The following is a 17,507-nucleotide window of genomic DNA, read 5'->3' as shown; positions in this document are numbered from 1 at the left end:
CTAAGTAGATGTAGTCCCTTACCCCTTCCAGTGCTTCGCTACCTATCGTAAACTGCTGTTCTCTTCCGAGCCTGTTAAACATTACTTTAGTTTTCTGCAGATTAATTTTCAGACCCACCCTTCTGCTTTGCCTCTCCAGGTCAGTGAGCATGCATTGCAATTGGTCTCCTGAGTTACTAAGCAAGGCAATATCATCAGCGAATCGCAAGTTGCTAAGGTATTCTCCATCAACTTTTATCCCCAATTCTTCCCACTCCAGGCCTCTGAATACCTCCTGTAAACATGCTGTGAATAGCATTGGAGATATCGTATCTCCCTGTCTGACGCCTTTCTTTATAGGGATTTTGTTGCTTTCTTTGTGGAGGACTACGGTGGCTGTGGAGCCGCTATAGATATCTTCCAGTATCTTTACATATGGCTCATCTACACCCTGATTCCGTAATGCCTCCATGACTGCTGAGGTTTCGACTGAATCAAACGCTTTCTCGTAATCAATGAAAGCTATATATAACGGTTGGTTATATTCTGCACATTTCTCTATCACTTGATTGATAGTGTGAATATGGTCTATTGTTGAGTAGCCTTTACGGAATCCTGCCTGGTCCTTTGGTTGACAGAAGTCTAAGGTGTTCCTGATTCTATTTGCGATTACCTTAGTAAATACTTTGTAGGCAACGGACAGTAAGCTGATCGGTCTATAATTTTTCAAGTCTTTGGCGTCCCCTTTCTTATGGATTAGGATTATGTTAGCGTTCTTCCAAGATTCCGGTACGCTCGAGGTTATGAGGCATTGCGTATACAGGGTGGCCAGTTTCTCTAGAACAATCTGACCACCATCCTTCAACAAATCTGCTGTTACCTGATCCTCCCCAGCTGCCTTCCCCCTTTGCATAGCTCCTAAGGCTTTCTTTACTTCTTCTGGCGTTACCTGTGGGATTTCGAATTCCTCTAGGCTATTCTCTCTTCCACTATCGTCGTGGGTGCCACTGGTACTGTATAAATCTCTATAGAACTCCTCAGCCACTTGAACTATCTCATCCATATTAGTAACGATATTGCCGGCTTTGTCTCTTAACGCACACATCTGATTCTTGCCTATTCCTAGTTTCTTCTTCACTGTTTTTAGGCTTCCTCCGTTCCTGAGAGCCTGTTCAATTCTATCCATATTATAGTTCCTGATGTCCGCTGTCGTACGCTTGTTGATTAACTTTACCCATCGCCGATTCCACGTCTTCATAAAAGCTTTCGACTTCCTGGTCATCATGACTGCATGTAGGGGCATAGACTTGTACCACCTTCAATTTGTACCTCTTATTAAGTTTCACAACAAGACCTGCCACCCTCTCGTTAATGCTATAGAATTCCTGTATGTTACCAGCTATTTCCTTATTAATCAGGAATCCGACTCCTAGTTCTCGCCTCTCCGCTAAGCCCCGGTAACACAGTACATGCCCGCTTTAGCACTGTATATGCTTCTTTTGTCCTCCTAACCTCACTGAGCCCTATTATATCCCATTTACTACCCTCTAATTCCTCCAATAATACTGCTAGACTCGCCTCACTAGATAGCGTTCACTACGGCCCAATTTCTGAAACCTTCCGTAAATAAATGAGGAAGACTGTACTGCGGTTAGGCCACCTTTCGTTCATTCTCAAAGGTTCCTTACAGAGGCGCCCTCAGTATATGCCCCTTCGTGATCCCTTTCATCGCTTTTCTTAAACTGAATACGGGCTTCTCGGCAATAGCTGCCCACGTGATGCTCGTGCGCGTACGTGTGTTCGTGTCCGCTGGCCGGCGGGTAGACGCGAAGAAAACGGCGGCTGTGAGTTTTTGGCGGAGTGCAGTGTTCCCTAAACGAAGTTCAGTGTGCAAGCAGACTTGTATGTCTATGGCCTCTGAGATGCTAGCGCAGCGTGCCTTACTTGACACACGCACCACCGAATCTCGAGGCCATTCTCAGCTAATATATCCTCTCTCCTTAAGGCTACGTGATGAAAATGTTTGAACGGATCTGAGGAACAGGGCACAACTGCCACCAATACCTCGCTGGCGAAACATCGGGAGAGAATTGTGAAGCAAATGCGACTACTAGTTCAGAAGGAAAGGGAGAAACAGTGCAGGACGATGGTTACAGTTCATAACCTTATATCAGGTGTCCTTCATGCGTCCTTACAGCGAAAGGAGGATGAATGAGGAAGCAAGTGGCATTCTGATAGTGCAGCCCGATGTGATAAAGTTCAGGAATGTCAATGTACTTAAACATAATTCATATTCAGTCAGACAAGCTATACTGCCAAACGCACGCTATAACGTCAGGTTTGTGCTCTGTCATTTTTAATATTGTAATCTTGATGCCTGGGCACCTATCAATACACGCCCTACTCATTTCGGAGAATTTTCGAGCACATAAGTTCTCTCCGTAAACATTAAACGACGCTGTCGCAATGCGCTGCATCTAATAGCCACTAACTGCTGTAGTAACAGAGCGATCAAGACGGCCCATCGTACTTTATTTTTTCACCCATCGTTCCACTGCCTCAAGGGCATATTTGTGGGATGCCTAATACTTCTTGTCTGCTGATTAGCATCCGATAGGTCTACATGCAAAGCTGACCGCTTGGAAAGCATTATACAGACCCGTAAAATAAATAGGTTGTGTACCTTGTTTCAGCCTTTCCTATAAGAGACTAAATCGGCCTCAAAACGCTAACCCAGTGAAGCAAACATGCCGTGGACGATACAACTGTGTCAAGTATAACTTTATGTATCAAAACGTCGGTCCGCATCAACAGTCCCTAACATTGGTTCTGCCTTACATTCAGTGGCCGCGGGAGACTTGCCTTATATCGAGGCATGATCTCGAGCGGGTGCCGGACGTGCGTGGTGCGCATGACCCAGGTCTTGTCGGCGACCTGAAAGCGCAGACAGTTGGAACTCATGCGTGCCGCCACGTCCACCACTTCCTGCGGGCAGGCCACGGCGTGCTTCGTCGTGTGCCGCTCCACCTCGGACACGTTGAGGATACCTGTTAACGTGCGCAGCGGCTACTTTCATGCACTGTCACACCAAGCGCAGATGCTCATCACACTATAAGGACGACGGCTCGTCCCCATGTGTTGGTGCAAGCACTTAGTTAGCTTACCCAGCACCTTGAGCAGGGACGGAACGAAGAAGGCGTTTCCGAACTTTTCCGAGTAATCGAATTAAACGCCAATGAGAGGTCCTTCGACTTATGAACTCCTCGAGGGCAAGCGAGTGCATTGAGACGCTTGGCCAACGGCTCTTACATAGCAAACGGCCGGTGCGCGTCAACCCGTGACGTCATGCTGCCTTGTCCGATGCCATAAAATTGGTTGGGGAGGCTGCCGAGTAAGCCGTGGTGATTTTGACGTCACTGCTTTCGTCACGCCTGGCTTGGCATTGTAAATTTCGGTTCAAGTTGCACGATGTCATAAAGCAGAGTGCAGAGGCCTGCTATATATAAGGCACTGGCTTAGCCTAGTGGCCAAGACACTGGGATTCTGAGCCTGGGGTCGTAGGTTCAAAACTTACTATCGCGAACTTTGTTCCTTTCGGATTTGTTCTGTTTGTTTTTCATACAGTTATTCCTTTTTGGCGATTACCGAGGCGCAGGTAGAACCCAGGAGAGCGCTTGCGTGGATGAAAGAGGTGAATAAAGGGAAAAGCAGACATCCACCCATTCGTAGCAACTGCTACAAAGGCTACTGAGAACGAGGGTGACGCGGCGTCGCGCGGATGCCCTCTCCCCTCAGGAAACACCTGGTGCGCCAGTGGGGCAGCAGGTGTCCCATTTTGCCCACAGTGCTCCGTCGAAGCACGCACGTGACGTTGCGTCGCAGCCATTGGGAATATAGGTGCCATTTGGCTGCTAGCGATGCCGGCTTTTTCGCTCAATGGGCCATTTGATGCTGTGGCGATGACAACTGCGACAACAGAAACCTCTGAGGACAACTTAAGATGCTGCTTTACTGTGCTTAGGGACGTTATCAAGGTGGCCTTGTTCAGCATCCCTGCGCCGCCTGAGCAATCGTGGACCCAATCTCAGCAATGGACGTACTGAATGTTCCGATAGAGAAGACCGTGGTTTCCACGTGGCACCGGCGGAAGATGTAGTGGTTGATACCCTCTGTGGTGAGCACTACGATGATGATGATGATGAAAAACTTTATTTATCCCTCTTTAAAGGGAAGGGGGCAATGGAGTAGAGGGTGGGGGGAGGAACTACTTGAAGTAGGCCTCCTTTATCCTCTCAGCCCACTCCAGGATGGCCTCCTGAAGATCGGGCCTGGAGCTGCGCAAGGCAGCCTCCCACTGCTCCTCACTAGACTATAATTGCTTGAGGAAAGGGGGAAGGGGGTGCTTAGGGCACCCCCACATGATATGGTTTAAGTCTGCTCTGGGAGATACACAGAATTTACAAGAGGGAGAAAGGTAAATGGCGGGATGAATGCGGTGGAGGAGGTAAGGGGACGGAAAGGTGCGAGTCTGCAGCTGTCGCCACAGAACTTCACACCTACGCGGAGATTTGCCCATGAGTGGCGGAAAGGTTAAGCCGGATGGCGCGCGGATGGCCTGCACGCCAATCACAGCCACTAGGCTGCTGCTTTGCCGCACAAGGCCCGTCATTGACATCACGCACAGCAGAAGCGTGGTTAGCAGGAACACCCAGCTCATGTAGGGCACGCGCAGCTGACGCTGCAATGCCTTCAAGGAGCCTGCGTAAGAAACGCCGCCCATGCGATACAGTGATACGGGTCAGCTTCAAACTTAGCTAGAACAACAATTGCGGCTCATATAAAAGAAGGAGGACTGTGTCAAGCAAAGTGTTTTGGAAGGAAGACAAACTAAGCTAGCGCTTTCAAGGCAAGAGGACCAGAAATCTCCGAGTCTCTACGCACGTGAAAAAAAATGCTGGTTATAGTTTCCTGGTGACTGCACGTACAGACGTAAGCCCGCTCCTAGAGAACAGTGTTCTGGTCACTTCGACGAGGTTCACATAAAGGCTGCTGTGGCCCAGCAAACACTGTGTTCCAACATACGTGTTACTTGCTCGGTGTAATTATTCTTTAGTTTTCCGTCATCTTTAGATATCGTGTGTGGCAGAAAGCATAATTCTTGTTCTTGAGCTAGATTATTTCAAGACGAAGTGATTGCAAGCATGAATTGAAGCACATAATCAGCTCATTAGCAAAATACACTAATAGAATTCTTAATTGCTTTACGGCACATATTACAATTTACAAAATGTAGCTGGGGAGTTCGCAGCACGTATCCACTTGAACTGAGTCTCCATGATTGCACCAGTTTTGAAGTATCATTTCCCAATGTGTGGAACGAAACTCGTGGGCGTTCCAGACACTTTTTATGCTCCAATGAACAAAAGCGTGTTTTATGAGAAAAATAAATGTGAAATAACACTGAATCTTTACTGCAACGTTACGCGAATATCTCCAAATTGGTGTGATTATGACAATGCATTCCACGCAAAAACGCCTTGCAAGCTCAACGGCTATAAATCGTAAATTGCAATAGTTTTTTGATAGTTGAAGCTCCAGGCTTGGAGTGGCACCTGACATCGGCTAAAATGCCGAGAACCAGCGAGACTATGCTAATACAATTAGGGAGGCCCACTAAGCTTTAACAAAAACATTCCCTCCCCAGAACAGGAATTGGCCTCCCTGGTGCAGTATTTCGGCCACTGCCTCCCTCATAATTCCTACCATTAAACCCATAGTCATCAGTCCCTAGCTGCTGCGGAGCACCTGACCAAAGTGGCGCTCAGACCTGTAATGAAGCAGAGGGTACTAAGAATCTCTGGACCGGGACAAGTCGCCAATGGAAACTGACCCTTGCAACCTTTAACACCCGAGCTCTTTCGAGTAAGGCTAACTTAGCAGGACTATTTGAGGTACTATCACGCATTGTTTCGGATAGCATTGGCCTTAGTGAGGTTATAAATATACTGTGCTGACTAACGGCCATGTCCTCTGCTATATAGGACTCCCAGATAGGAAGTTATACGGCGCAGTTTTCCCAGTTCATAAAGACAAAGCGGGCATCATTGACGAATTCTAAAGCATTGATGAGAGGGTAGCTGTAGTCGTAATCAAACTTAATACGAGGTATAGATTAAACGTAGTACAAGCCTACGCCCCAACATCCAGTCACGATTATGAGGAAGTAGATCAGTTTTATGAAGCTGTTGAATTAGCGATGAGAAAAATGCAAACTCAGTATACTGTAGTAATGGGCGACTTCAACGCAAAAGTGGGGAAAAAGCAGGCTGGTGAACAAGCAATTGGCAACTACGGCATCGATTCTAGGAACGCTAGAGGAGAGATGCTCGTAGAATTCGCACAAAAGGAATAAGCTTCGAATAATGAACACCTTTTTCAGGAAGCGTAGCAACAGAAAGTGGACCTGGAAAAGCCCTAATGGTGAAACAACAAATGAAATTGACTTCATACTTTCTGCTGATCCCAGCACAGTGCAGGTAGGGTAAAGTGTAGTGATCATAGGCTAGTGAGGGCTAGGATTCACTTCAATTTGAAGAGAGAAAAAGCACGATTGGTCAGGAAGAAACAGGTCAACCTAGAGGTAGAAAGGGTAAAAGCAGACAAATTCAGGCTGGTACTTGCAAGCAAATATGCAGCCTTACCACACAGAGATGATGATGACATAGAACTAATGAATGAAACCGTAACTAGGCTGGCTTCAGAGGCAGCAATTGAATGGGGAGGCAAGACACCAAGGCAACGAGTAGGCAAGCACTCCCAAGAAATAAATGACCTAATAAAGACACTACAAACAATAAAAGTGTCCAACTCGAGAGATACGGTAGAATTCACGCAACTGTGAGAACTGATCAGCAAGGCGAAAATAAGGAATATTCGAAACTATAACGTAAACTATAAGCCGTAAAAAATGAACACAGCCTGAAATCAGTGAGAAAGAAACTTGCCATAGAACAAATCAAGGTGTATGCACTGAAAGATAAGCAGGGTAATATCATCAGCAATCTTGAAGATATAGTAATATAAGCGGAAGAATTCTACACTGACCTGTACAATACCCAGAGGAGTCAGGGAAACATAGCGATGAGGTCAGAAGGGCCTTGCAAGACATGAAACGAGGAAGAGCGTTAGGAGAAGACGGAATAACAGTCGATTTAATCAAAGATAGAGAGTATGAACGCTCGAAAAAACTGGCGGCTCTCTATAGGAACTGTCTATCGACTGTAAGGGTCCCAGAAAACTGGAAGAATTGCCAACATTATACTAATCCACAGAAAGAGAGACGTTAAAGAAGTGAAAAGTTATAAGCCCATTAGCTTACTTCCAGCGTTGTATTAAACATTTGCCATGATAATTTCCAATAGAATAAGGAAACTCTCTATTTAACTCAACCAAGGCAACAAGTTGGCTTCAGGAAGGGATACTGTACAATGAATCATGTACATTTAATCAATCAGGTAATCGAGAAATCTGCAGAGTATAATCAGCCTCTCTACATTACTTTAATAGATTACGAAAAGGCATTCGATTTACAAGGGATACCAGCAGTCATAGGGGCATTACGTAATCAAGCAGTACAGGAGACTTACGTAAATATCTTGAAAAATATGTACGAAGGGTCCACTGCTGCCCTGATTTTCCACAAGTATGAAGATACCTACAAAGAAAGGGGTCAGACAAGGAGACACAATCTCTCCAATGCTGTTCACTGCGTGCTTGGAAGAAGTATTCAAGCTATTAATTTGGAATGGCTCAGGAGTAAGAACCAACGGCGAATATCTCAGCAACCTTCGGCTTGCAGATGACTTTCTCCTGCTCAGCAACACTGGGGATCAGTTGCAACAAATGATTGAGCACCTTAACAGAGAAAATGTAAGAGTGGGGTTGAAGATTAATACGCAGAAGACAAAGATAATGATGACTAACCAGGCAAGGAAACAAGAGTTCAGGATCGCCAGTCAGCCTCTCGAGTCTGTGAAGGCGTACATTTACCTATGACAATTACTCACAGGGGACCCTGATCTTGAGAAGGAAATTTTCAAAAGAGTAAAGTTGGGTTGGAGCGTATACGGCAGGCATACTCAGATCCTTACTGGAGGCTAACGAATATCACTAAAAAGAAAGGTGTACCATCACTGCATTCTACCCGTGCTAACATACGGGGCAGAAACATGAAGGTTGACCAAGGAATTCGAAAACAAGTGAAGGACCGCCCAAACAGCGATGAAACGAAGAATGATAGGCGTAACGTTACGAGACAGGAAGAGAACGGTGTTGATAACAGAGAAAACGGGCATAGCCGAATTTCTAATCGACATTGAGAGAAAGAAATGGAGCTGGGCAGGTCATGTAATTCGTAGGTCAGATAACTGGTAGGCCATTAGGGTTACAGAATGGGGGCCAAGAGAAGGGAAACGGAGTCGAGGACGGCACGAGACTGTGTGGCGTGATGTATTTAAGCGATTCGCAGACGCAAGTTGAAGTTCACGCAGCAGAGGGGTAATTGGAGAGCGGAGGGAGAGGCCTTCGTCCTGCAGTGGACTTAAAATAGGTCGATGATGATGATGATGATGACGATCACGATGAGGATGTGTTTCGATTTCTCCTACAGGTACGGTTCACCTCCTCGAGTCGCGCAGCTCAAAGATCAGAATTGTGTTATCAGCAACAGGCAAAGCAGACGTAGTGCAACAGCGCTGTGTACGTCGTACCTGCTTTCATCCTGTCCTTCTCGCTGCTTTTGCCCCCTTCGTCATGAATTAAACAGTCCAATCATCGTACTCCCGCAACAAGTGTCATTTTTGAAAAATTCGGCAAACTTAAAAATGGTCACTTCGTTTAACTCATTGTTTTAACAGAGTGACCTGAATTGGAGTGGAAGCGAAGTTCGCTTTAGTTTCTTAATTTAGAATTTAATTATTTAGAAAAATGACCTGCTTGGACATTTGAGGCATTGACTTGTCTTGACTGAATAGTTACTTAACAAATCGACCTCAGTGCATGTTTGTGCACAAAACGATAATTTTCGTCATTGAACCAACCTTGTTACGGCATGCCTCGATGAAGCATATTTGGTCCCCTTTTGTTTATTGTTTTTATTAATGACGATGTAAGAGCCCATAGTTCTACATTTTCATTTTTCTTGGGAATGAATGTAGAAAGCATCACAGATTCCGCGAACGATACATTAAGTTAAATATGAGAGGACACCTATGCAGTTCTTAAGAGTTGTGAATGCGAAAGCATTATTGTTAAATTGAACGCCGCTGTGTGGTCCTTCGAGCTATGAGATCCTCGCGGACAAGCTAGCGCGTTTAGAAGCTTGGCGGACGGCTCCTAAATAGCACAGGGCCGGTACGCTTCGATACATGACGTCATGCTGCATTGCCTGACTACCATAGAATATAATGGGGACGCTGCCCAGTAAGCTGCGGTGATGTTGACGTCCCCACTTACGTCACGCCAGGCTGGGAAATGTAAATTTCGGTTCAAGTCGCCTGATGTCATAAGGCAGAGTGCAGAGGCGTGCTATCAAGGAGGCGCTGGTTTAGCCCCGCGAATGAGACACTGGGCTGCTGAGCTTGGGGACGTATCTTCGAAACTTACTACCGACGACGTTTTTTCTTTACGATTTATTCTGTTTTTAATTCATTATTTCTCACACGAAATTATGCGATGATTTGAGCGCCCTGATTGAAGCAAGTTACGCGAATGTAGTATTGCTGACTGTAACTTAGTATGCTTCAGAGTGATGTAGCAATGAGCTTTTTGAATGTGGAATGTATATGAATGTTTACCGGCAAAACAAAGCTCAAAGAAAAGCCGGTGGTATCTTAATTGCTCTGGCAGATAAACTTGTTTATTCTTGTATTGGCACTTTTAGTGATTTGGAACTGGTGTGGGTTGAACTTTGTATATCGTTTGGAAATATTACCTTCGGTGTGTGTTATCTTTCTCCGTCGAGCAGCAATAATTTCCTTAATCACCTTCATGGCGTTATCAATTAAATTACAGTACGTTATCCAAATGTTCCTATAGTAGTTTTTAATAAATTTACTTACCCGAATGTGGATTGCTCAGCTGCTTTTGCACACTTCAATTTGTTTTATAGAGAGTACAGCAATTTCTTGAGCCTGCGTTTTGATTTCAACTTCAATTTGTTACCCACTGAAACAGAATAACGTCATGTAATTTGAGTGTATTAATGCTTACTACCGCACCTGAGAGGTGTAGTTCTGCTGAGTATCTTCCGGGCTTGAGGGACCACGCCCTTCATTTTACAGTCAACGTACCTGATAAGCACCATAGAAATCACACTAAAGATATCCGATACTATCGAGCTGCTGACTTTGACGCTCTTAATCGCGCCTTATGTGTATTCATGAACGAAGTTTTGCAGGACTTCTCTAAGCGATCTGTTACACATAATGGCAGTTATTTAGAGACAATGTTGCGTCCCTCAGAAAAGCGTTTGTTCCATTAAGGTTGGACGCGCCCAATAAACAGGTGCCGCAGTTTAATCAGTCACTGAGTAGATTAGCGAACAAAAAGAAATGAATATTTCGTTCGACTAAAGTTTTAATTCACTGCCACACTGGGAAATCTATCATTTGGTAAATGCTGAATATAAGAAAAAAAGCCAGTAAAATCGGCAAAGGGCACATTTATATATAACACACTTCATCCCATGTTGAGTAACGATCCGAGGCAGCTTGAGAAGATTTTAAGGAAAAGCGATATTTGTTATATAACTCCTAAAACACTAGGCAGGGAATTCATCCCCAACGAGGAGTGTGCAAGCGTCTTAAATGCTATGTTTTCAACGTTCTTCAAAGATTCCGGTTTTGGTAGTCGCGACTATCCCACATTTGAATTTCTCCCAATGCATTCAGTTTGTATGGATTCAACAGGTATTGTTAAAATAACTGACAGCCTGAAAATATCCTCGTCATCTGGAGTGCACAAAATAATTCTAAGTTTCACATGAATGTCAAGATATGCAGCTTCGTTATGGTTTATAGACAATTTCAGCACGCTTGAAACTGGCTTGAAAGAGCGTAGGATAGGGCGTGTTGGTATTCCATAACTGAGGTTTTTTTAGCGCACGAAAAGGGACGAAAGACAGTGGCAAGACGCGATCACAGCGCCGTGTCCGCGTCTTGCCACTGCCTCGCGTCCCTTTTCGTGCGATAAAAGAACCTCAGTTATGAAACTGGCTGTATTCCTCATAGAATGTGGGGAAAGTTATCCCCTTTTCAAGTCCGGAGAGCAACCCTTTTCTAATAATTATCGACCCGTATCAATAACGAGTGTACCATGCAAGATAACGAAACATGCCATTTCCTCTCATATCGCTAAGTTGCTAGAAGCTAATTCATTTTTAGTAGTGCTCAACACGGATTCCGCAAAACATTTCCCTGTCACACGCAACTTTTGTGTGTCCCTCATGACTTACATTCTGTACTTGACCAAGGGTCCTAGACTATATTTTTTGATTTTTCAACGACTTTTAACACAGTAGCATATAAATTGTTCTTAAATTACACATACAGTCCTAATCAGGGATAATAATGTTATTTCATGGTTGAAAGGTCTACTTAAAGATCGTTCGCAGTTCCTAACGGCTAATAACATCCACTCCTTTAATTTTTCGGTTACCCCAGGAGTACGACAGGGATTATAATAGGTGTTCTGACGTTCCTATTTTTATTAATGACATGCCCATCAACATAACACATTCCATTTGTGTTTTCGCCGATGATTGCGTCATTTATAGACAAATTAGTAGTGACTTGGACTCAGTCATCCTGCAGTTTGATATTAATCGGCTTTATGAGCGGTGCCAGTTATGGAACAGGAAATGAAACATTAACGAATGGAAATTAATGCGTGTTTGTCGACAACATATTATCTACCCAACATACCATATTGCCAATACTGATTTAGAATGTGCGTACTGACGCAAGTACCTTGGCGTGCATACCGTGTATAACTTGGAAAAATCACATTCGTTACATAACTAACATTGCCGGTCGTACGTTAGGTTACCTCCGTAGAAATTGTTCTCAGGCCCGTGTATCTATCAAATTGCAGTTTTATGTAACATTTGTCCGAACTAAACTAGAATATGCAGCAGCTATATAGGATCGTGTCCTCGAATCACTCACAGCTTGCTTAGAGGCCGTACAAAACCGTACATCCCATTTCATTCTTTCAAACTATATCACCACAATACTAGTGTTACAGCGAGGAAGAACACATTTTCCCTATGCATTCTTTCTCTTCATAGAAATGTTTGCTATCTTTGTTTATTTTATAGGATTCATCATAAAGATTTATTCCTTTAGGATAGACTACTAGCAAAAGCATCCAACAGTTCTACACGCGTTGATAACCATCATAACGTCGTTATTCCATTTAGAGATAGTAAATTTTGTCATGACTCACTTATTCCCTGTACACGTTCGTGTAGGAATCAGCTTCCACACTATGTTGTCACCATTAGGGATATTAATGAATCTAGAAATGCTGCTACGAACCTGCTTTTTCAATAACTGCCAAACTGTTGCATAATAGCTGTTATGGTTGTCAATTATATTGTATTGATTCTGTTGTTGCTGCTGCTGTATTGGATTTATTATAATTGTACCCTCTCCACTTTCTAATGCTATACCGCCTTGAGAGGAAATGAATGAATGAATGAATGAATGAATGAATGAATGAATGAATGAATGCCTCAATAAATAAATAAGTTGCGAGTTCCGCATGCTCGGAGCTCTGAACCAACATCACTGTCTGAAATATTTTCCGCAAAAGTAAAGTTAAGTGCATTATCTCAAGGTTACAGAAACCTCATTTCGTAATCTTGTTTCCCTCTATCAACTTCCCTTTTGTAACCCTCAAGGAAAAGAAAAATATTGCTGTCAGATTTTTCATCAGCTTTCTTTCATGAACTGTGCAACTCTACCTGGCACAGAACAAACCAAATAGCGTGAGATCATAAGTATTGACACTCTGTGGGGTACTAAGGTACCCGACAGTGCTTTTCGTTACTTGCTGGGCGACTCGAGTAATGGTTGCACTTCGTGTACAACATTGGGCTGTCATAGAACGTGGTCCTTTGGATATCCGCGACTAAGCAGTTCCATTCGCCTTTAGGCGTCGCTAGGGACAGATCGGAAGCCGCGGATGCTTGTACAATCGGACGAAGTGTAGAATAGTGACTAGATGGACTCCTTCTACAGAGAGGCTAACAGAAAAAAAAAACTTCGTAAACTTTTCATAGTCCGCTCAGTAATCGCATTTCACACTGGACAAGAAAAATACATAACGAAAATCGACAAGCCGAAATCTAGCCAAAATAGATAGCGTGAAGGACATCCGAAACCCTCGTAGTGAAAGAAAAAACGCAACTAACATTTTATTTCTGACAAAACAAAATTAGAAAAACTACCTATTTAGAACTTCTTTTTATTCTGGTTCGTTGGGAATAAAATGCTAGCTGCGAGTCAGTGCCCGTGTTTGTCGTAGCTTCGTTCGTTGACGTCTTTCTCGCGCTGCTTTTTTCTTAAGATGGAACCACACCAACTCGCCCAGTTTTCAGTTGTGCTGACTCACTAATTAAGAATGTTTCGAGTGACCCTCGATGATAGAGTCGAAAACTTGGCCCAAGAGTTCATCATTGATTGACTAAATTTTCGGTTGCGTTGTCATAGTGAAAGAACTTTTATATTAAGTTTACTTCAGCTTAGGCTGCTCAAACCTTCATGATTCATGAACAATGTTTTTTGCGGAGCCCTTGAAACGAGGACTATGAAATGACAGATAGGAGTGCCTACTTCCAACTGATTTTAATGGAAGGAAGTCGAGTGATTTTTATACGCATGCAAATGTGACGTAACATGAAAGACATAATGAAACAATGGCATGATAGACATCAAAAAGGACCAACTAGCCTAAACCGCTACACGCCATGCTTTATTGAGAACCTCGGTAAAAATGTATAGGGATGATTATTTTGGCAATAAGTTGCCGTCACTTATCTATATCGTGATGAACGACATATTAAAATCGAGAGTCGACCGGGCAGAAATTTGGTCGCACCTAATACTATTCGTCGTAATCTAGAATACCGGCATTAAGCACCTAAGATGCCTCTTAAAAGCAAAAACGTTAACCTTACGTCAGTAATTAACACGAAATGCACTCAAATGGTGGAATCTGGTTTTGCAGAAAGTACCTATTTAAATGCTCGGCACTTAGGCCTACGTTCCGTCAAATAAGCTTAATTCATGTCTACCTCACCTACTCTAAAACGCAAATGCCTAAATTTCTTGTCGGAAGTTTTCCAGCAATAAAAGAACGCGATGAACTTCGGAAACAGTTTTAGCCTCGGCGGCAACAATCAATTGTTATGCCAGTTGGAAGATTAGCATGGCCGCCAGTCCCCGCGAAACAACAGTTGCCTCGAGCGAAACGACATCCATAAGACGAAATTGCGGCACATTTGTGACAGGGATTCTTTGCCGGCAGCAGCTAAACTATGAGGTCACTTGACGAAACTAACTTGGCTCTCAATGGAGCATCGATGTACTGATACATCGGTCTTATCACGTCTAAGTAAGAATTCTTCCAATGCACCACTGATGAGCAGCTACGGTATGCATATTAACGTTTCCATTAGTAGAAGATAAAAGGCAACATGGCCATGAAGCTTATATGGAGCGGAGCTCGATCGAACCCGTCAGCACGAACGGGAGCACACGTCTTCTTCTCAGTGGAAGGCCTCGCGACATGATGGTGATGGTAATGATGGTGCCCTATTTAATGGCACAAACCCACTGCGGGGAATAGGCCATCAATGGGGTGGTAATGTGATAAATATCACCACCCAAGCACTCCGTACAGATGCTTAACCAGCGAAGCTGAAACATGCGGCCCCGGTTTTATCACTAATCACGATGGTTCGTTAGACGACGGCTTGGTAGGCTGCCGGAGCCTCGGTGAGCCGTTGCCGCTTGCACACGCCGCACGAGCCTATTCTTGCGCCTGGGCTGTAGCATCGGCATGGCGTAGACGAGCTCGTTCCCGGTTCTGCTCGCAGCGTTACTGATCGAAAGCTTCCTGCTCCTAAGGTGTACATGACGCGTGACCTACCCATTTCGGAGCGGGAGAGAAGCTTCTGCGCGCTCGCTCGGCTGCGACTGAGGGCAATGACGTCACTACTGGCGCAGACAATCGCCCGCCTCTCTTTCTCTCTTATTTTCACGCATGCGCACGGAGTTGCGCCAGAGGAGTTTTCAGCGTACAGGCGACAGACGGATGACCGACGAGCGAGCAGTTAGGCCGAGAGGCGCGGGCGCTCAACCGAGGAACTGGTGCCTAAGAACTGCGCTGCAAAAATATCTAATGAATACTGCTGTTGTTCTGCGTGTGTTCGGGAGACAAACAGCATAGGCGCTAAGTCTAAAATATTCGAATCTGTTTTTATTCCAATTTCTCGACGTCATATTTACATAACCACCCACGCAAGAATAGGGCCGTAACCCGCAGCGTTGTTTGAAGGGTCCGAACAAACGCTCCCCTTGTTTATAGGCCGTCACTTTTGTTTGCTTTCGAGGCGAAACGCATTGCATCCATTGTGCTGTTCTCCTTATCTAATTGGCTGCGAAGAGGCGAGGAGCACGCAGAAGTGGAGAGGGTTTCAGTGGGGGTGAGCTGATGCAGGAAAAGTAGATAACCGGATGAGGAGGGTGGTGCCGCGGTTTGCAATTGGTCCACTTCTCCTTGCTCAGCTTGCGATGAGGGGTGGAAAATCGCGGCGTGCAACGGAAGTATAAAAATGCCGCTAAAGCAGGTCCTCACCGAAGGAGAGTTGGCAGAAGGATTTCTTGGACGTGGTAAAACGCCTCCATAATGTGTCACTGCCACGCAAAATTTTTTATTAGGCGCAAGTAAATCCACGCTTCCGGCAGCTCCGACTAACCAGCGCCAGTGCGAACGGCGGGCAGTCATCTACTTCTTTCGGAACGGGGCAGTCTCCGCGTATTCACAAATAAAGTCAGTTTTGTTCAGCATAATAACGCTTCTTTACCGCGTACACGTCAGTTTGAAGCAGTGAGTTTTTGCGGTTTTGGAACGTGGCGTGACAGACCGGCGTAGTGGGCGCAGCCGGAAAGCGTATGACCAATGGCAGAATGCTATTTGCAAAAAATGCATCGAATGAGAAATAACAATTGTTTTTCTTCAGTCTAACCGTGCATAATCAGTGCCTACACGTCATATCATATGAGTTGCGAGTTTCGTGACGTCGTGTGACAGACAGGCGAAGGGGGGGTGACCAATCGTCGAAGGCCAATTGCAGAATTGGAATAGAAACAGTTTGAAAATGCATTACGTTTTAATGCCGCTTGTCCTTTTGCTCTTCTTCTACACCCTAGAAAACTCGCAGAACCAACGGAATGTTGGAATGTAAATGACGCGAAGCTTGTTTGAGTTAGTGAGGTAGCAGGAGTAGTGGATGACACGAGGACAGCCTCAACTGTTGCTGTTAGTTGTCGGTGTGACGAGGATGAAGGCGATGTATGGTGCTTGTCGAGGGGAGAGTGCTGTTTAGAGGTGTAGGGGTTTACAGATAAGTGTCACACAGTTCAAAATACATTTAAGTTTTTATACCCTTTTTGTCACAGCGACACGGGCCCGTTTTGAAGGAGAGGCCGAGGATCGACGCATACCCGATGGCACATACCCAATCCCCAAGCTGTTTACTCGGCGTCTACGTTAACATCCAAAAGCAAATTTAAACTGCGCACCCCGGTGACATTTAGAAGACGGAGCGTCGTGGGCAACCCTTGCTACGCCGTATCCTTCGGAGTGCAAGGAATTGAAAAACGAACGGCAGCGCAGTGAAAAGAGTGTTTGATTGCCAATAACTCACCGTGCACTGAACGCATTGAAGTACTTTTTGCGACAAAGTATTTTGGGAATATCCTATCGTAACTTCAAATGCATTTCTCCTCTTCGATAAAAAGTAGTTCCTGGCCACTCTAAGCAAATTTTATATTTTTGTCGACAAAACTACATTCGCTCTAGAAGGAAGCGGGTTAACAGAGAACATCCTTGGGTATCGCGCGAAATAATTCCCTTAAAAGAGAAAATGAAAAGAAAGCGCGAAAAGTGAAAAAAAAACAAAAACACGAGTGACCTACAAAATCTCGTACGGATGCTACAAGATAAGATCCGAACGGCCAAGAAAAGTTTTTCTTTCGCCATTACTCTGCGTTCTCACATGACGAATAGACCACAAGAATTCTGGCATTACCTATCGAGGGAGCGGCACACATTACAGCAGATTACTCTTTATAACGAAGTTGTTCAGCCTGACGTCAGAGTGAGCAAATATAATGCATTTTCTATCTGCATTTAGCAGAACTGCCTTTACGGTCCCTTGCCACGTTATCAGTTCGTCAATC

This window comes from Dermacentor variabilis, chromosome 5 (genome assembly GCF_050947875.1).
Source record: "Dermacentor variabilis isolate Ectoservices chromosome 5, ASM5094787v1, whole genome shotgun sequence".
Classification (NCBI taxonomy): domain Eukaryota; kingdom Metazoa; phylum Arthropoda; class Arachnida; order Ixodida; family Ixodidae; genus Dermacentor; species Dermacentor variabilis.
Note: the sequence above shows the minus strand (reverse complement) of the source record.